This window comes from Calliphora vicina, chromosome 3 (assembly GCF_958450345.1).
Source record: "Calliphora vicina chromosome 3, idCalVici1.1, whole genome shotgun sequence".
In the NCBI taxonomy this organism is placed as follows: Eukaryota; Metazoa; Arthropoda; class Insecta; order Diptera; family Calliphoridae; genus Calliphora; species Calliphora vicina.
In genome coordinates, this window is record NC_088782.1 from 104,475,556 (window position 1) to 104,498,943 (window position 23,388).

The following is a 23,388-nucleotide window of genomic DNA, read 5'->3' on the forward strand; positions in this document are numbered from 1 at the left end:
TGGGCCTTATATGGGGGCTACGACCAATTATGGACCGATCACCATGAAATTAGGTCGTGTGATTTATGTCTATATTAAAGTTAACTATGTTGAATTTTGTGTGTTTACCAACATTTTTAAGCGATTTATGCACGTTAAAGTGATTTTCGGAAGCGGGTCTATATGGGAGCTATGACTAATTATGGACCGATCGTAACAAAATTTGGTGACATGAATTTTGTGTATACAAAACTTATTTGGAGCAGAATTTGTGGAGATACATGTATAAATTAAACATTTATGACCGATAAAGTCCAATTTCTGGAGGACATTTGTATGGGGGCTAGGTGAAATAATGGACCGATTTCAGCCAGTTTCAATAGGCTTGGTCCTTGAGCCGAAAAAATAATATGTAGCAAATTTGATCGAAATATCTTAAAAATTGCGACCTGTACTCTGCGCACAAGGTTTACATGGACAGCCAGCCAGCCGACCAGACGGACGGACGGACATTGTTTAATCGACTCAGAAAGTGATTCTAAGTCGATCGGTATACTTTAAGGTGGGTTAGACTAATATTTTTGGGCGTTACAAACATCTGCACAAACGCATAATACCCTCCCCACTATGGTGGTGTAGGGTATAAAAACTTTATTTAAGAACATATAACAGTTATATGTTTATCTGAAAGATATCTTCACGGAGAACATTTTGATATAGAAAACATGTCATATTCATCGAATATGTCGCCCTTACGCCCGGAATTTTACCTATTTTTGATCAAAAATTCAATTTTGGGCCACATGTTCTAAAATCCCAAAGCAGGGATTAGAAGACAAATACCAGCTTTGGAAACCTTGATGTGTTCCCTATTTTCGTCAAAGTATTTTCCCAGCCCCGAAGGAAATGTGGACCCTATAGGCAAAATTATAAAAAATACCATTTTTGGGATTTTCGCTCCAATTTTTAGGATTTGCGGGATTGCCTTTGACCTTTTGACAAGTTTTTTACACCTTGACAAACCTAAAAAACGTTGAAATTTTCATTGAGTTTCGTTAATAAATAAAGATTTTATTACATATTAATTGAGTTTCTAAAACTAAAATTTTAATAGGATTACAAATATTAGACAATTTAATCCACATTTATTCCGAGATATATTTTTTTGTTTAGATAAGTTAATTCTTGGTCTTACAAAAAAAATTCAAGTCAATATCTCTATTATATTCAAAAATATGCCACTTTAAATCTCCGTCCCTCACAAATATTGCACTTTTTCATACTAAGCAAATAAGAAAGTATGGTCGGTCAAGCCCGACCATATAATACCCTACACTAAGTAAAAGAGCAAAACACTTTTCTTTTAAAACTTCAATAATTTATATTTTTGAGTGATTTTCTGAAGTGGACCTTATATGGGGGCTATGACCAATTATGGACCGATCACCATGAAATTAGGTCGTGCGATTTGTGAATTTTGTGAGTATACCAAAATTTTTAAGTGATTTATTCACGTTAAAGTGATTTTCGGAAGCGGGTCTATATGGAAGCTATGACTAATTATGGACCGATCGTAACAAAATTTGGTGACATGAATTTTGTATATACAAAACTTATTTGGAGCGCAATTTGTGGATACACATTTATAAATTAAACATTTATGACCGATAAAGTCCAATTTCGGAAGGACATTTGTATGGGGGCTAGGTGAAATAATGGACTGATTTCAGCCAGTTTCAATAGGCTTGGTCCTTGGGCCGAAAAAATAATATGTACCAAATGTGATCGAAATATCTTCAAAATTGCGACTTGTACTCTGCGCACCAAGTTTACATGGACAGCCAGCCAGCCGACCAGACGGACGGACGGACTGACTCAGAAAGTGATTCTAAGTCGATCGGTATACTTTAAGGTGGGTGTTAGACTAATATTTTTGGGCGTTACAAACATCTGCACAAACGCATAATACCCTCCCCACTATGGTGGTGTAGGGTATAAATATTAAACTAATAAAAACCAAGAGGTCAAGCGAAGGTTAAAAATAAAATAATCTGAATTCATTTCTTTCCTATTTCAGAAACTATTACAAACATTGCTATAACTTTAAAGAGCAATCATATTAATATTTTATTCATTAATGAAACTAAACTTAATTAATGAAATACAATTTTTAAATTAATTTTTTAAACTCGAAATAATTGTACCAAATGAGTCATTGGTGTACCATGGTACTTTTTATCTTCGAATTGTGCCAAAAAAAGTTCAATTGTACCAGCTTTGCCATCCCTGATTCATACAACAATATATCGGGAATTCTTCCGGCTCGATTGCTAGTAGCTTTCCTAATTTCCCGGACTTTTTTCTTTCCCGGGAGGAAATTAAGAAATCGTTTAATTCCCTGGTTTTTTTTTAACACTAAATGAAACCAAAAAACAGAAAAATTTGTTCGAATAAATTGACTTATAATTTTACCAGGGTTTCAAAGAAGTATAAAATAACTGTATTTGGTTGTTGGTCCAGCCTTTATAAGAGTTTCTGATTTAATAGCAATCAGTATGAAATCAATAAATTCATTGTTTAATTAAAAAACTTAAGAATTTTGACCATTTTAAATCTACAAAATATGCGTAGTTAGAGAAATTTTTCAGAGAAATCTGATTGTAGATAAACAAATTTGAACCACTATTATTGTTAGTATTTTCTCTAAATATGAATATTGATCATTGAATATCCCTAAACGATGTAATGTTATTCAACTTAATAATTCGTTTAAGAGCATAAACTTTAAATTTGATTAATTCTTAATAACAACATTTTTCTGCTGTGGCTTGAGTTAAGTGAAAAAACTTCGGTTATTTCAATACTAATACTTCTTTGCCAACTGACTAAGACTCTGTTGTTAGAACCGAAACAATCTATGGATAGAATAATTCAATTAGCAACAAATTTGGCCATCGAAACGTATCTGAATATAATAACTTTTAGAAGAAAACTCTAGAAACTTTAGAAGAAAAGATATTCCTGGGAAATTTGTCCAGCTTAGGAACCCTAGTTGCTAGTTAAAATCGAAACACAAATGGCTGAGATATAAGGAAAAAACCGGGACAACCTGGATTTTTATCTTATATTTGATCTATATCTGGATTACTAAGTCATTAATATAGACAATATGGATATCTAATGATAGCTACTTCAGAATCCATTGCAACGATGTATATAAGGCTATAGTAAGTTGGATCTACAATGGGTCAAAATCGGGAAAAATATTTTTCAACACCAATTTTTTTTCATCAACAAAATTTTTTTCATAAATTCTTTTCCAAAAAAAATTTGGAAAATGGCTTTTAAAGAAAAAATTTTGAAAAACATTTTTTAAAAAAATTAAAAAAAAATTTTATTATGTTTACTTAAAAATATATAAAAAAATAAAAAATTAAGCATAATTTGGTGAAGAGTATGACAGATTCGTCACAGCCGAATATAGCTCTCTTACTTGTTAATCCTCATTTCGATTCACATTAGAATCGAAAACATATTTTTTTTAATTTGGTTTAAAAAATACTTTTTTTTTTGGTATCAAGTTATAATTGGTAATCTATGGGTAAATGAAATATGTAAACTTTTTTTCAATTGAACAATTGATTCAACAATCAATTCCATATCGCAGATGAGAGATTGTAACAAAGTTGCAGCTTTGTTTTAAAGTTTTCCTTATTATGATACTAATTCCTCTTATGTTCATACAAATAAATGTATCTTCTTACAATTATACTAAAAATTTAATTAAACTATACAGATATTATAACTATTACTGTTCCATTATTTCCCCTATTAATGCAAATTCAGTGCTTCTTTAATTCTTTTTAATTAAAACCCATTTAAATTTACAATCTTAACGCACTTAAAAACCACTTTAGTATACAAATTTGACCAAAATTTCATATGTCCAATACACATATACTCGCATAAGACCACTTTATGTTTTTAAATCCACCCTCTCCCAAAAATGGCTTAATTTTGTCGAAACTAGAGCAAGTACACACAACCCCTAGTATATTTACGACTATTTGTTTTACTCAATTGTAGTTGTAGTCCCTAAAATCTTTATTTAACTTTCAACTGTTACAAATAAAGCTAGTTAAGAGAACCCGTTTTTCCATTTTATTGCATGTAGTTAAAATATTCAAGTATTTAGAAGTAGAAGCACAAGAACAAGTCTTACAAATGTAGGACTATTCTCTTGTTTGGCATTACCGACATGCTTAAAGACCTGTAACCTCACTTAAATGCAACACTCAAACAATGGTCAAGTGCTCCATATCTGCATAAGAGTGTAAATGTTGTAGGCTTAATATGTATTGTGAGTCCGTTTTTTTCTCCTCTCAACCAACAAAATGCAAATGAAACCTTTTGCCATACAAAGATACAAAAGTTAAGTGTATACGAACGAATACAAATATAATGAAGGAGATCAGACTGAAAAGTTGTTTGACTAATACGATTTTCAAATTGTACAAAATAATCGACAGATGTATGGGTACTGAAGGACCAGAGTTCTAAAATTGTCTTCTCTGTCTTCTAAAAATAAAATGCTGACAATTTAATCAAAATCGGATAACATTTAGATATTGTAAATTTCATTTTAAGTTTTTGGTAATATTAAAAAGAAATTAAATTTTAAAAAAATATCCAATTAAAAATAGTTTTTGTAAAGTCAGATTTTTCGGCCTGTGAGTGGAGGGGCGTGGCAAAATCAAATTTTGAGATTACACTGCTAATGACATGAAAAAATATTATTTTGTCCTAAAAAAAAACAATACCCTTCTGCCGGAATATTCTCAAAACAACTGTTGGACATCGGAAATGGAAAAATTCAAATTAATCCCACCACAAATGAGATTTAGTTCCCGACGAACTTCTGCCAAATGCAAACTAATATTCAAGCCATTGTCGACAAGGTATTCCCAAGACTTACTACCAACTAAACACATTCGGATTGGCCGTGCGAACGAGCAATTTTGGCACCAGAAAATTACGATGCACAGTGGTATAGAAAAAAACAAGTAATAAAGTATGATCGGTCAAGCCCGACCATATAATACCCTACACTAAGTAAAAGAGCAAAAACATATTTCTTTTAAAATTTAAATAATTTATATTTTTGAGTGATTTTCGGAAGTGGACCTTATATGGGGGCTATGACCAATTATGGACCGATCACCATGAGATTAGGTCATTTTACTTATGTCTATATTAAAGTTAACTATGTTGAATTTTGTGTGTATACCAACATAATTTATGCACGTTAAAGTGATTTTCGGAAGCGGGTCTATATGGGAGCTATGACTGATTATAGACCGATCGTAACATAATTTGGTGACATGAATTTTGTGTATATAAAACCTATTTGGAGATACATATATAAATTAAACATTTATGACCGATAAAGTCCAATTTCGGGAGGACATTTGTATGGGGGCTAGGTGAAATAATGGACCGATTTCAGCCAGTTTCAATAGGCTTGGTCCTTGGGCCGAAAAAGTAATATGTACCAAATTTGATCGAAATATCTTTAAAATTGCGACCTGTAAACTGCGCAAAAGGTTTACATGGACAGCCAGCCAGCCGACCAGATGGACGGACATCGTTTAATCGACTCAGAAAATGAATCTAAGTCGATCGGTAACTTTAGGACAGGTGTTAGACCAATATTTTTGGGCGTTACAAACATCAGCACAAACGCATTATACCCTCCCCAAAATGGTGGTGTAGGATATAAAAATAGAGGGAAATAAATATGTAACTTCAAAACGGTAAGTCCGATTTCAATGAAATACGCAAAGAGGAAGTATTGTCGAGTTTAAGTTTTGAACTTGGACCTCAAGGTCCCCAAAGTAGGACACCTCGGGTATGTTACATTTTTAAAACGATCATATTTCTTCGTTTGTGTTCCGATTTCAAAACAATTACGCATTTGAAACTTAAATTTTCAACATTCTTACCCACCCTACTTCTGTTGTTTGATAACAGCGGATCCAAATATTTCCCGATTTTCTCCTTTATTGGAGTAACAACACATGTATATGTCAAACGGAAAAAGAATTGTTTAAAACTAATGACTAAGTCCAAAGTTATATGCATTCGAATTTAAAAAATTTGAAAAAGGCGATTTTTCGCCAATTTTTTGGAAAAAAAGTCCTTTTTATACCCTCCACCACCATAAGTGGTGAATGAGGGTATATATAAGTTTGTCATTCCGTGTGTAACATTGAGAAATATTCATCTGAGACCCAACAAAGTATATATATTATTGATCCTTATGAAATTCTAAGTCGATTGAGCCATGTCCGTCTGTCTGTCCGTCTGTCCGTCTGTGTAAAACACGCTCACGTCCAAAATACGCAAACAAACTTAGTAGAGTTGCAAGAAAAATGTTTATTATTGTCCTAAGCAGTTTGGTATTGAAAATCAGCGAAATCGGTATAGTGGAACCAAAGTTATGAATGAAAATGTGGGACAACCTCAAAAAAAAATTGATAATTTTCACATATTTTGGACATTTTTTGTAAATATATTGCAGCTAATATCATAAAATTTTGCACTCGCTACTTTTATGATAAAAGGAGTAACTCTGGTGAAAATTATAAGAATCGGTCCATGATTTCTCCTAGCCCCCATACAAATATCTTCCCGAAATAAGGTTCTATGGTCTATAAATGCCTACAAAATAGGAATATCCACATGAAATTCAGCAAAAATAAGTTTCGTGGTAAAAGAAATTATATTACAAAATTTTTCGTGGATCGGCCCATATTTGACCATAGCCCCCATATAAAGTACACTTCCGAAAATCTCATAAATAAGCATAAATGTCTTATAAATATCGCTATCAAGTTGAAATTCAACGTGAATAATCCCCATATATACCAAAATTGCTGTACCTAATTCTATGAAAATCGGCCGATAATTGGTTATAGCTCCCATATAAGGACCACTTCCAAAAAACACAATAACCTACATAAATATCTAAAAAATATCAATATCAAAACAAAATTTCACACACATCCATAGTTTATATTTAGAAATCATACTACTGGATTTTGTGAATATCGGTCCATATTTGACCATAGCTCCCATATAAGGTCCACTTCCAAAAATCAGTTAAGTACTCATAAATCTCTTATAAATACATTTATCATGCTAAAATTCGACAAAAATTATACACATATATATAGATATCACTGTACCAAATTTTATGCAGATTGGCCGATAATTGGTCATAGCTCCCATTTCCGAAAAAAGATATTAACCTTAAAAAGTATTAAAAACATATCGATATCAAAATGAAATTACGCACAGATCCAGTAATTTGAATCCAGTAATCATACTTCTGGATTTTGTGAATATCGGTCCATATTTAACCATAGCTCTCATATAAGGTCCACTCCCGAAAATCACTAATATCCTCATAAATTTCTTACAAATATAGTTATCACGTTGAAATTCAAAACAAATTTATTCAATATATACAAAAATCGATGTATCAAATTTTATGATGATAGGCCCATAAATGGTCATAACCTCCATATAAGAACTACTTCAGGAAAACACATTACCCTGCACAAATATCCATAAAAATCTACACTCAACCAAAATTTTACACCGATGAGTAATTTGTATCCAAGAATCGTACTACAAGATTTTTTAAATATTGGTGCATAATTCGGCATAGCTCCCACATAAGATCCATTCTTGTTAATAGCGTTGTTTATATGAAATTCTACAAAAATATCCCTTAAATACTTAGGACCATAATAGGTCATAGCATCCATATATTAAATAAAAATAGTATACAGATCAGTAATTTGTATTCAAAAATCATAATACTGAATTTTGTGAATATTGGCCCATAATTGGCACCAGCTCTCATATAAATACATAAAAATCACGTTAAAATATTTTATAACAATCGAACGATAATAGGTCATAGCTAACACATAAGTCCCACAACCAAATATTTTGAAATTTGTCTAAATATATTTGTATACCCTTTTTTATACTCTGTTTTTTATACTCCGTTTCTTCACTTGAGGTTAAAAGGGAAAAATGTTGAGGTCCAGACTTAAACTCGACAACACTTCCCCTTTGCGCATGTGAAATTTCATTAAAATCGGACTAAGGGTTTAGAAGTTACAGATTTGTTTCCCTCTTTTTTTTCTCATACCACTGTGCGCCACTTTGACACTCAGATATTGTAGATCGTTTAACCCAGTTCCAACAAAGTGTTTACGGTTACCTATGTAAGAAAATAATAATTTACACGAAGATTTAGAAAAATTAAATTTAGACGACAATTTCTCAATTAAAAGACAATAATTAACTGTGTCAAACGTTCTAATAGGAATTTCAGTTATAAATTGCTGAATTATATACAATTTTTTGTACATTTGAAATAAAATATGTTCTGCGTAAACTAGTCTTTCTAACAATTGTTATATTATTTCAGCTTTTATACCATCATATTTAGGTGGAGGGTATTTAAGATTCGGCACGGCCGAATATAGTACTCTTACTTGTTTTTTAAATATTTTTATGTAAACAAATTTAACTTCTTTCGAAATTTTTTTATAAAAAAGTTTTTTTTTAATTTTTATTTTTGAAATTATTATACCCTCCACCACCATAAGTGGTGAATGAGGGTATATATAAGTTTGTCATTCCGTGTGTAACATTGAGAAATATTCATCTGAGACCCAACAAAGTATATATATTATTGATCCTTATGAAATTCTAAGTCGATTGGGCCATGTCCGTCTGTCTGTCCGTCTGTCCGTCTGTCCGTCTGTGTAAAACACGCTCACGTCCAAAATACGCAAACAAACTAAGTATAGTTGCAAGAAAAATGTTTATTATTGTCCTAAGCAGTTTGGTATTGAAAATCAGCAAAATCGGTATAGTGGAACCAAAGTTATGAATTAAAATGTGGGACAACCTCAAAAAAAAATTGATAATTTTCACATATTTTTGGACATTTTTTGTAAATATATTGCAGCTAATATCATAAAATTTTGCACTCGTTACTTTTATGATAAAAGGAGTAACTCTGGTGAAAATTGTAAGAATCGGTCCAAGTTTTCTCCTAGCCCCCATACAAATTTCTTCCCGAAATATGGTTCTATGGTCTATAAATGCCTACAGAATAGGAATATCCATATAAAATTCAGCAAAAATAAGTTTCGTGGTAAAAAAAATTATATTACAAAATTTTTCGTGGATCGGCCCATATTTGACCATAGCCCCCATATAAAGTACACTTCCGAAAATCTCTTAAATAAGCATAAATGTCTTATAAATATCGCTATCAAGTTGAAATTCGACACAAATAATCTTCATATATACCAAAATCGCTGTACATAATTCTATGAAGATCGGCCGATAATTGGTTATAGCTCCCATAGAAGGTCCACTTCCGAAAAACACAATAACCTATATAAATATCTAAAAAATATCAATATCAAAACAACATTTCACACATATCCATAATTTATATTTAGAAATCATACTACAAGATTTTGTGAATATCGGTCCATATTTGACCATAGCCCCCATATAAGGTCCACTTCAAAAAATCAATTAAGTACTCATAAATCTCTTATAAATACCTTTACCATGCTAAAATTCGACAAAAATAATACTCATATATATAGATATCACTGTACCAAATTTTATGCAGATTGGCCGATAATTGGTCATAGCTCCCCTATAAGGCCCATTTCCAAAAAAAGATATTAACCTTAAAAAATATTAAGAACTATCGATATCAAAATGAAATTACGCACAGATCAATAATTTGTATCCAGTAATACTTCTGGATTTTGTGAATATCGGCCCATATTTAACCATAGCTCCCATATAAGGTCCACTCCCGAAAATCACTAAAATCCTCATAAATTTCTTGCAAATATAGTTATCAGGTTGAAATTCAAAACAAATTTATTCAATATATACAAAAATCGATGTACCAAATTTTATGATGATAGGCCCATAATTGGTCATAACCTCCATATAAGATCCACTTCAGGAAAACACATTAACCTGCACAAATATCCATAAAAATCTATACTGAACCTAAATTTTACACCGATCAGTAATTTGTACCCAAGAATCGTACTACAAGATTTTTTAAATATTGGTCCATAATTCGGCATATCTCCCATATAAAGTCCACATTTGTTAACAACGTTGTTTATATGAAATTCTACAAAAATAGCCCTCAAATACTTAGGACCATAATAGGTCATAGCATCCATATATTAAACCAAAATAGTACACAGATCAGTAATTTGTATTCAAAAATCATAATACTGAATTTTGTGAATATTGGTCCATAATTGGTCACAGCTCTCACATAAAAACATAATAATCACGTAAAAATATTTTATTACAATCGAATCATAATAGGTCATAGCTCCCACATAAGCCACACAACCAAATATTTTGAAATTTGTCTAAATATATTTGTATACCCTTTTTTATACTCTGTTTCTTCACTTGAGGTTAAAAGGGAAAATGTTGATCCAAACGTATTAACTAATTACACTATGCAACAAATGGAGACTTTTGGAAAAACACAAGATCATGACAGTATAGGTTCGACTCTACTACCAAAGGGTAGTACAACCCTATACTCAGTTTGCCCATTTTGGTGACCGATTTTTTTTTATGGGCCCCCAAAGTTTCTGAAAATCAGTGGGGCCTCTAAAAAAGGTGCCATCAGGTTTTGGTTAACAGCTAATTCAGACTTTGTGCTACGGCTTAACTTTATATGGCAATAATATAGCTAAGAGTCCGCCAAATAAATTTTGTTAAAATTTGTTTCCAACAAATAGCTTTTTCGTGCACTTTTGTTGAAAAAATATAGGAAGAAAATTTTTTTTTTTACTTTTTTTAGAATAACTTCCAGGGACTCCTAATTTTTCAATAACAATATCTCACAAAGTTGTAGCTACGGTAAATTTGAATAACTCTTGTGAACATATCAATGCATTCTGAATGTGTCTAGTCACTCTACATAGCACATAAAGATCACTTTGTACCTTAACAATTTACGTTTTTCCTATTTTTTGACGCTAAAACAAAGATTTTTTTGTAAAAATAGTATTATCAAGTCCACACTTCTATGTTGTGCTGTATTATTTACTCGGCTGAGGTGTTCGGAATGGGGATCAGTGGGTGGACCTTCAATGTCACACATTTATAAAAAAATTGCCAAAAAGTCATTTATGATCCGAATGAGCTGCAATTTCAAATATAGATAGACCTTGAGAAGGTCTACAAAAAATATGATTTTATCTGTAGTTATCTCTTTTAGTTCAAGAGATATTTGGGTTTAATATTTTTTAAATTTTGCCCGATCTTTTTTTCGTATTTTAAATTTGATGGGGCTACGAAAGGTCGAAATTTGTTTTTTTATATATGACGTATATTTGCGATAAAATTCTAAAGAAAATAAAACAAATCTGATAACAATTATTTCGTCCCTATAAAAAGTTACACGCATCCAAAGTTGAAGCATCTTTTTATATATTTCAACTTTGTATGCGTGTGTTTTTTAAGTTTTTTCCCAAAAAAGTCCCCATATATTTTCTTTTATAAAAAACTAATTTTCTTCGGGACTATATAAATTTTTTTATGATCTGGAAAGAGAACTTAATGCAAAAACATATAAGGTAACATTTGACTAACTTAAGCGGACATTGTACCCCCCAGCCCTATCCAAACTTGGGCAATTTTGAAAAAAAAAATTAGGTTTGAGTAAAAAATTCTAAAAACGCAAAACACCGACCCTCAAAAGCTCATCACATTTGTATAGCCCCATATGTTGTTTATATACATACAGAACGTTTTTACTATCATGCTGTAAATAACGTCAAAGTGGGCTATTTTCTAAAAAAAACTTAGTTTTTGGAACAAATTTTCGCCGTTTTAGGAATTTCGGTGTTTAAAAACAAAGAATGGCAACATTAGTGATGCCATTGACTTACGAATATTTAGGTCTATATTACTTCCAAATTTTATTGTGATGTCTGTAACTGTTCAAATTTTACATTAATTCAAAGTTTTTATTTTTCTTGATGGAAAATCACCATTTTAAAATATTATTAGTTTTTAAGGTAAATGACGTCACAAAATTATTCATTTCACTAAAATGTCAATCTTTAAGTCATTAGGTTTCCACCGATATCAAAAACTTATATAAAAAGCTTATATTTACACTTCAGAAGTTCCACAAACCTTGCCCACTTTCAAAAATTTTAAAGTTTTTTCATATCTTGCATCAAGCCGGTCTTGCATGATCAAGATTGGATAAAGTTATGCGCCCGGATCATACCGATAATGATTTGCCCATTCTTCGTTATTCCAGCAAAATAGAGAAGTATACACTCGAACATACATTTTTAACAAAAAATTATTGTTTTAGAGTCAAAAATTAGTAAAAAACTACAAATTTTAAGCTACAAAGTGATTTTTGACAGCTATTTAGAATACCTAGGTATGTTCGGATTGCTTTGATATGTTCACGAGAGTTATTCAAATTTACCGTAGCTACAACTTTGCGAGATATTGTTATTGAAAAATTAGGAGTCCCTGGAAGTTATTCTAAAAAAAGTAAAAAAAAAAAATTTTCTTCCTATATTTTTTCAACAAAAGTGCACGAAAAAGCTATTTTTTGGAAACAAATTTTAACAAAATTTATTTGGCGGACTCTTAGCTATATTATTGCCATATAAAGTTAAGCCGTAGCACAAAGTCTGAATTAGCTGTTAACCAAAACCTGATGACACCTTTTTTAGAGGCCCCACTGATTTTCAGAAACTTTGGGGGCCCATAAAAAAAAATCGGTCACCAAAATGGGCAAACTGAGTATAGGGTTTTACTACCCTTTGGTAGTAGAGTCGAATCTATACTGTCATGATCGTGTGTTTTTTTCACTGTTGCACTGTGTTATTAAGTATATAAATTGTTAAATTGCATACGTTCTAATAGGAATTTCAGTTATAAATTGCTGAATTAGATACAATTTTTTGTACATTTGAAATAAAATATCTTTTGCGTAAACTAGTCTTTCTAACAATTGTTATATTATTTCAGTTGTTATACCATCATATTTAGGTGGAGGGTATTTAAGATTCGGCACGGCCGAATATAGTACTCTTACTTGTTTTTTTAAAAAGTTTGTTTTTTAAATTTTTTAAAATTTTTTTAATTTTTAAATTTTTTTTTTTGGAAAAATAATTTATGACAAAAAAAATTTTTTGATGAAAAAAAATTTCCGGTAAAAAAATATATTTCCCGATTTTGACCCAACTTTATATACATCGTTGCAATGGAATTTAAAATATCTATGATTAGATATCCATATTGTCTATATTAATGACTTAGTAATCCAGATATAGATCAAAAATAGGATCCAGAATATATATAATTTGGGGTCGCAAATGAAAAATGTAGAAATTACAAACGGAATGATAAACTTATATATACCCTTGCCACACATGGCGAAGGGTATAAAAATGAAAATTGTTTTTAATAACACTGCGGAACAGAGATCTTGGTGCCCGAGATTTGAACTACGTTTTGTACAAGTTGATGAACCCTCATTACTATGTTATATTTGTTTTTTCCAGTCAGCTCGCGTTTTCGAAGTATCGCGGTTTTTATATTTTCATTGAATACCCATTTTGTTTGTGTTTTTCTTCAAAATTTTGGCTAATGCAGCTAAGAATGTGAAATTTTTTTAGCATGAGACGGGACTAAGTAAACATATGCTTCTTTTGAGTATAATAATTCTAATGGATGTTTTGGCATATTTGTCTGATCTTTCAGGAAAGTTGAAATTTGACTCTTTTAGCTTTATCCTTAATAAAATTGTGCATTATGAAAATTTTAAATAAAAATTTAGCACTGCACATTCAAGGCATTATAGCGAACATAGTTTTTAATTAAAATGAAAAATTAGTTAAAAATTTAATGAAATATTTAGATAATATCCCAAAATTGTATATCCTAAAAAACAATTCTTTTATAAATTAATTTTTAGGTAGTTATTAGTCTTATTTCTTAATACATATTTAAATCCAACTACAGCAATATAAATTCTTCATTTGACGTTTTTAAAATATTGCGTATTTTGTATTTACGTGATTTACAGCGTTTTTGGTGAAAATATCTTAAAATTTTTATTAAAAATTTTTACACACACATATTTTATTTCTACATTATATATACACGAATTGTCTAAGTTGCGAATTTGAATACCAAAGTAAACAAAATACAATTAGAGAACAGTGATTGATTTACGCTGATCTTTTAACATATATTCGCCACAAATGTAACAAAACATATTAGGATCTTTAACACAGCATCTTATCTTACTAGCCATAATGAAATAATATAACAGGAGAAATTATATTTATCAAAAAACAGGTGTAAAACATTTTTTTAATACTTAATACTAGGGTGGCCCTTAATAAACGAAAGTTGGATTTTGGCCATTCTCACCCTCCAGTTAGGTGAACATTAGTAAAAAAATCATCCTGAAAAAATTTTAGGTAAATCGGTTGGGGTTAAAACGTGCCGCAAGCCCTCTGAAGTTTTGAGATGCATTTACAAGGGGGAAAAATGCATTTTTTTCAGTTTTTGTAAAAATTTTGCCATTAAAAAATTAGTTTTGTAATTTAATTTAAAAGAATCGAAATGTGGACGTAATTGTCGTTCTAATGAGACATAAAAAACAGAAATTGGTCAAAAAATGTTAAAGTTATTAAAAATTCGCCAGGCCATTAACATATCTCAGGCCACTAGAACAAGAAATGTAGGAACAAAATTAACATAATTTGATAAATATTAAAATAAAAGCTCATTTTTACTTAAAATATGTCCATATTTACTTGTATATGAGTTTTTGTTTTCGTAGGATACCGTTAACCTATTCTTAGTTATGAACAAACAAATAAAATTTGTTAACGGCTGTTTCAAAACTCCATTTTCATATTTTTAAAAATTTTGTTAAACAAATTTCAGAATTTTTTGATCATCTCATTGGGATTTATTAAGAATATAATAGGGAACAAAAATGTGAAAAAATTTTGAAAATATCTCTTATAGTTTTTCCGTACCTGCGATTTAAATTTTGAAATTTTCGAGAAAAAACAATTATTTGTTAAATTTCATTAAAATCGGCCCAAAAAATATACAACATTTCATACATTTCGAAATCTTTCCAAGAGAAATTCCAAATATCAGAGGGCTTGCCGATTTACCTAAACCGATTTACCTAAAATTTTTTCAGGATGATTTCTTTACTAATGTTCACCAAACTGGAGGGTGAGAATGGCTAAAATCCAACTTTCGTTTATTAAGGGCCACCCTAACGTAATACACATGAAAAATATTGTAAAACTTTGAGTTATTTACCAAAAAGTTTAGTATATTTTCAGCGAATTTTCAATATTTTTATATAAATTAGTTTATTGATATGTTTTTATTATATATAGTGAACATATTTTGAACCCTCTTACCATAGCTCAATCTTATAAGGATGAAACTGAAAAAAGTTAATTTTCAAAATCCTTGCGATATCACCAATATATCCTGAAACTTAGATAAACCAAATTGATGTCAAAGAAAAGACAATTTTGTGTAGAATACCAGTACAAACATGCGTTTTTAATTTTAGTCTCCATTTATGAAATAATCAAGCAAAAAGAGAAAAAAATATATAATAACCAAAAAAATCTAAATATAGTTTTGACTATGAAATATCCCATACATGTTTTATCAACAACATTTTACGCGGCACCAAACCAGAATGTCAATTTTCTTCCTCTGTGTAATTTTGTGAAGAGTTCGGATAAACTAAAAATTCCCATTTTTGGGATTTTTCAAAAATTTTTTGGGAATTGCGGGATTGCTGATAATAAATTTCAAAATTTGTTTGTATTTCTCCATTTTAAATAGAAAATTCTGCATAACTGTAAAATTTCACTAAAAACTGTTCATAAATAAAAATTGAATTTCAATTTAAACAGGTAAGAAAGTATGGTCGGTCAAGTCCGACCATATAATACCCTACACCAAGTAAATGAGAAAAAATATTTTTCTTTTAAAATATCAATAATTTATATTCTAGAGTGATTTTCGAAAGTGAGCCTTATATGGGATCTATGACAAATTATGTACCAATCACCATGAAATTAGATCGTGTGATTTATGTCAATATTAAAGTTAACTATGTTGAATTTTGTATGTATACCAACATTTTTAAGCGATTTATGCACGTTAAAGTGATTTTCGGAAGCGGGTCTATATGGGAGCTATGACTGATTATGGACCGATCGTAACAAAATTTGGTGACCTAAATTTTGTGTATATAAAACTTATTTGGAGCGGAATTTGTGGAGATACATATATAAATTAAACATTTATGACCGATAAAGTCCAATTTCGGGAGGTGAAATAATATACCGATTTCAGCCAGTTTCAATAGGCTTGGCCCTTGGGCTGAAAAAATTATATGTACCAAATTTGATCGAAATACCTTCAAAATTGCGACCTGTACTCTGCGCACAAGGTTTACATGGACAGCCAGCCAGTCATAATACCCTCCCCACCACCACAGTTGGGAGGGTATTAAGCGTTTGTGCAGATGTTTGTAACGCCCAAAAATATTAGTCTAACACCCACCTTAAAGTATACCGGTCGGCTTAGAATCACTTTCTGAGTCGATTAAACGATGTCCGTCCGTCTGGTCGGCTGGCTGTCCATGTAAACCTTGGTCCATGTAAAAATGTTTTTGCTCTTTTACTTAGTGTAGGGTATTATATGGTCGGGCTTGACCGACCATACTTTCTCACTTGTTAATTATCAAAAGTTATACATATTTTTGAAGAGTAGACAAAATCTTCTATGCATCGATATATAATATGTCTCCCTTATGTCGCAAATAATTTAATTTAGCTTCCTATGACATCAGATGGCTTCAGAAAGTTGCGGAAAGAGAATATGAATGAAAGAGAATATAAGAAATTTATGTATAGATATAAAAAAAAATTATAAAATAATTGCATATTATAATAATCGCTAGGCAAAGCAAGTCTATTTTTTCATTTGGACATCATGAGCAATGTTCAGCAATCATCGATTAAAGACTTCAACTGAAGATTGAATTTTGAAGGAAGACTAAAACAAAAAAAAAATTGCATTTAATTTACAAAATCACTTTTCAGTTAACCCTCGTACAAAGGCTTAAATTTGCATAATTAAAAAAAAGACACATACAGTCATAGGTATTTACATGTGTTTGAGTGCTGATGTGTGTGTCTGTGTGTTTCTGTGTGTAAATGCGAATATTTGCATATTTGTGTTACTGTTTTCTGTTTGTTTGACCCCAAAAATAGAAACAGAAGTGGGTAAGTGACACAATATTAAAACATTTGGCAAACAATACAAATGTTAAATGTTCCTTTCGAAAACAAAAAGGCTAAAACTGGACACTGCGTAACAAAAACTATTTAAATATTCCCCTTGTACGAAGGATACACAAAAAAGATATGAAAGGAAAAGATTTAAATTATTTAAGTATAACAAGCTGTGATGGATTGTATGAATGTATTTGGGATACTATAGCTAATATGGTTGCTAATGTGGCCAAAACGTAAATACAGTTTCCCTAAATTTTATAAATGATGTTGATGCCGTTACCTAATGTCATGTAAAGCTATAAACTACACATAATTAAGATTATAGATGACAGCTTAAAATTTCATAGAATATTTGGTTAAATTACAGTACTACATTTGGAAGCAGTCTAATAAAAAGGGCATATCTTTTACTAATATATAAGAAACTGCTCCTGTCATAATCAGGATCAAAGCACTGCCCAAAAAATGTCCTGTATCGATTAATCAACGTTTTTGTATATGGATGCCGTGCATAGCACCAATGATATTTGTAAACCTTTTCAAGATTTCAATGGCAAGTTCAGCTGAATCTTCAATTATTGGATTTACTTCAGCATATCAATAAGCAATAAAATAATCAATATGATTTTTCATGCTTTCAGTGAAAGATAGATCGATTTTTCTTTAAAATGCAAATACCTTGTACACTTGAGAGATACTCAAAACGTTTTATGAGGTTTTTGTAGACCTCAAATATTAGAATCCATACAAATCTACCGAAAATTCGAACATGGATTAAAACTTTTAAATTTGCTATGGTTTGGTTCTATTGAGGTTCAAAGTTCAAATGTTATAGAAGAACTAGCGACCCGACAGAAGTTGTCCTATCCAAATTAAAAAAAACTTGTGTTAGATTTGGGAATTTGTGAGAAGCTGTTTGAAATGTGTAAAAATAGTATATGGGGATCAGTTATAGACCGATCAACATAGACGTTTGTAGAAAGATTACGGTCCATATCATCACGATATTAATTCCACTGTCTGAAAGCGCATGTTCAGCTGGTCTCAATTTTGTTTACAGTGGGTCAAAGTTTTAATTTTTTGATTGAAGGCAGCATTATACTAACTGAAAAAAATTATGTAAGTTAATGTCTAATAGAATTCTTATTGTCACAGTTATATTGTGGAATTTTATGGGGATAATTTTTGTGGAAGATCTTGACCCTCTAGCTCCTCTCTTTGACACTTTTTTCGAGAAAATCAAAAAAGTCTTCTCAAAAAGGCATTTTTTAATCCTTAAAATATTCAAAGAAAATGTTTGCCGGAAAATTTCAGTGGGGGTCACAAAGATACCAAAGTTGTAAATAAAGCTTTATACACTTAATTGTGTCTCTAATTTTTAAAAAAAAATCGCCAAAAATCTATTCATGGTCCATATGAGCTGATATTTAAAATATAAATAGTCATTAAAGAGATCTGCAAAAGACATGCACACTTATATTATGTACGTTATCTCTATTAGTTCAAGAGTTATTTAAGAATTTCATTTTGGACCTATGGTTTATTGAGGAAACTTTCTTAGAATTTTCCGTAGATTGCGTTTCTGCTATACGATTTCTTACTTTTTTATCGTCCATACAATTCGACCCAGCCTACTATTTATATATGTAAATATCTCAATTTTAAACACTGTTTTGGTACTAGTTATTTGAACCCAGGTCCTATTGTGGTGAAATTAAGGACGGCTACACCAGTATCCCTAATGGTTGAGTATCCCTAACAATATGATTATATAGGAAATTAAATATATTATACAAGAAACTAAACGTATTTACAAATGTAAATAGTGCCAGGGTTCGTATAAAAATATTGATGCCAGAGCCAGAGGATAAAACAATTGCTTAAAATTATACTTTGTGGCAGCCAATTTTTTGTCGAGACTTACTTCATTAGGTCTAGTTTCAAATTCAAAAATTAGTTTGGCGGCAATCAGGGGTACTTTTTTCTAATCCCTTTTCACATTAAGAAATTTTAACAAAAATATACTTTTATATATTTAATTGCAAAAGGTATTACTAAAATCATTTTCACTACAGAAATTATGTCCTCGTAATCTTTAGGACTTGTTTTATCCAAAAATAAAGTGTAGGTTCAATAGCGCAATAAAACTTTTGATAATACATTGGGTGAAACATGAAACCAAAATCCCTCATGAACGTACTACTTATTCATTGCATACATTTACGGCCCTGTATTTTCATAATTAAAATATCAATCGAAAAATGTTGAATGCACTTTTTAGTAGCAACTATCATAGAATTATTCTATGCTATAAATTCAAAATAAAAAAAAAAAATATTTTTTATAAGCTAGATTGGTCATTTTTCCCACAGTGCAACGGAACGAGTTAACTTGCAAACAGTTAACTCGTTCCTACAAAAAGTTACACGCATCCAAATTTGGAACATGTAAAAATGGCAGTATTTTTTACGAACTACCGCACAGTGATATAGAAAACAAGTAAGAAAATATGGTCGGTCAAGCCCGACCATATAATACCCTACACTAAGTAAAAGAGCAAAAAAAAATTTTCTTTTAAAATTTCAATAATTTATATTTTTGAGTGATTTTTGGAAGTGGGCCTTATATGGAGGCTATGACCAATTATGGACCGATCACCATGAAATTCGGTCGTGTGATTTATGTCTATATTAAAGTTAACTATGTTGAATTTTGTGTGTTTACCAACATTTTTAAGCGATTTATGCACGTTAAAGTGATTTTCGGAAGCGGGTCTATATGGGAGCTATGACTAATTATGGATCGATCGTAACAAAATTTGGCGACATGAATTTTGTGTATACAAAACTTATTTGGAGCGGAATTTGTGGAGATACATATATAAATTAAACATTTATGACCGATGAAGTCCAATTTCGGGAGGACATTTGTATGGGGGCTAGGTGAAATAATCGACCGATTTCAGCCAGTTGCAATAGGCTTGGTCCTTGGGCCGAAAAAATAATATGTACAAAATTTGATCGAAATATCTTCAAAATTGCGACCTGTACTCTGCGCACAAGGTTTACATGGACAGCCGACCAGACGGACGGACGGACGGACATCGCTTAATCGACTCAGAAAGTGATTCTAAGTCGATTGGTATACTTTAAGGTGGGTGATAGACTAATATTTTTGGGCGTTACAAACATCTACACAAACGCATAATACCCTCCCCACTTAGGTGGTGTAGGGTATAAAAATAAAGAGGGAAATAAATCTGTAACTTCTAATCCCGATTTGACTGAAATTAGACGTGCACAAAGAAGAAGTAAGGACAAGTTTCACTTTTGAATTTTATGAGCATGTTAAATTTTTAAAACGATCCTATTTCTTAGTGTGTGTTTCATCTCCTCATCGAGCACTACAAAAAACTTCATGGTAGCTATTAATTATATCTTATGATTAGTTTTTTGATAACAGCGAGTCCACATATTTCCCGATTTTCTTCATTTTTATTTTATTTTACTAACAACAAATGCCTATGTCAAATAAAAATTTGTTTAAAATAAAGAATTGTTTAAAAATCTTAAAACTGACTTAAAGTCTTTTGAATTTAAAAATTTTTAAAAAGGCAATTTTTCGCTAGCTTATGTGAAAAAAGTACTTTTATTCTTTTTAAGTTATCTAAAGTATTTCTAAGGAGATGTAACAGGAATTTATACTTTTTGAAAAGCTTACTTTACATTAAATATTTTAAATGAAAACAAATTTCAAAGTTATTGATACCGAGGGGATCAGGTCCATCCAAAAAAAACGCCTATTTTTTATGTAAAATTCATCTTTATGGGAAAAATTCTCAAATGGCATAGTCGATATCAAAATATAGTAACCCATTTTATATGGCCAAATATGTTCTTAATTGTTTTGTAAAGGGTTCCGTTACCCGCACTTCTGGTATGGATATTATAGCCACAGCACTAAAAAATCCTATTTTTGGAATTTTGCAACACTTTTTTGGGAATTGCAGGATTTCTGATTACAATTTTCAAAATTTGTTTTACTTTTCAATTTTAAATTGAAAATCCTATATAACTGTAAAGTTTCCTTGAAAAATATTCATAAATAAAAATTTACGTGCTGGTTTTCTATAGCGAACGAGTACTTTGAGTGGACATGTATTTTGTTTTTGTTACAATAACAAAACACATGTTAAATTTCACATTAATTTCAATTTGAAAAATTTGTATATATGAAAAAAATCAATAAAATGTATTTTTTGTCACATTTTTCAGAAAAGTATTCTATGAATTTTTTGACTGTCAAAAGTTATAAATATTTTTGAAAAAAACAAAATCCTCTATAAAGATGTCTGTCTACCTTTTGTTTTTTATAATAATTGGAATAATTTTATGTAGAATAATTGAATAAAACGAATAAAAATATTTGCTTATTTATTTGTTTCTTTTAATTTATAATTTTTTATAATTTTATTCTATATTCAAATAATAATAATGCCATATAACTCAGTCTTTTTTTGGCTTAGGGGGAAAATCTTTAATTTTATAAGACAAAAATTAAAAAAATTAAATTTTTAATTCCACAGGGCAACGAAATCGAAAAAAAATTTGGAGGCTTTTTAAACCTCAACACAATTTTGATGTATTGTGGTTCCAGTAGTACAAATATGGTTCAAATTTTAAATTCTATGGATAAGTTTTTTTACATATTTTTATACCCTCCACCACCATAAGTGGTGAATGAGGGTATATATAAGTTTGTCATTCCGTGTGTAACATTGAGAAATATTCATATATATTCAAAGTATATATATTATTGATCCTTATGAAATTCTAAGTCGATTGAGTCATGTCCGTCTGTCTGTCCGTCTGTGTAAAACACGCTCACGTCCAAAATACGCAAACAAACTTAGTAGAGTTGCAAGAAAAATGTTTAATATTTTCCTAAGCAGTTTGGTGTTGAAAATCAGCGAAATCGGTACAGTGGAACCAAAGTTATGAATGAAAATGTGGGACAACCTCAAAAAAAAATTGATAATTTTCACATATTTTTGGACATTTTTTGTAAATATATTGCAGCTAATATCATAAAATTTTGCACTCGTTACTTTTATGATAAAAGGCGTAACTCTGGTGAAAATTATAAGAATCGGTCCAAGACTTCTCCTAGCTCCCATACAAATTTCTTCCCGAAATATGGTTCTATGGTCTATAAATGCCTACAGAATAGGAATATCCATATAAAATTCAGCAAGAATAAGTTTCGTGGTAAAAGAAATTATATTACAAAATGTTTCGTGGATCGGCCCATATTTGACCATAGCCCCCATATAAAGTACACTTCCGAAAATCTCTTAAATAAGCATAAATGTCTTATAAATGTCGCTATCAAGTTGAAATTCGACATAAACAATCCCCATATATACCAAAATCGATTTACCTAATTCTATGAAGATCGGCCGATAATTGGTGATAGCTCCCATATAAGGACCACTTCCGAAAAACACAATAACCTACATAAATATCTAAAAAATATCAATATCAAAACAAAATTTCACACACATCCATAGTTTATATTTAGAAATCATACTACTGGATTTTGTGAATATCGGTACATATTTGACCATAGCTTCCACATAAGGTCCACTTCCAAAAATCAGTTAAGTACTCATAAATCTCTTATAAATACATTTATCATGCTAAAATTCGACAAAAGTTATACTCATATATATAGATATCACTGTACCAAATTTTATGCAGATTGGCCGATAATTGGTCATAGCTCCCCTATAAGGCCCATTTCCAAAAAAATATATTAACCTTAAAAAGTATTAAAAACATATCGATATCAAAATGAAATTACGCACAGATCCAGTAATTTGAATCCAGTAATCATACTTCTGGGTTTTGTGAATATCGGTCCATAT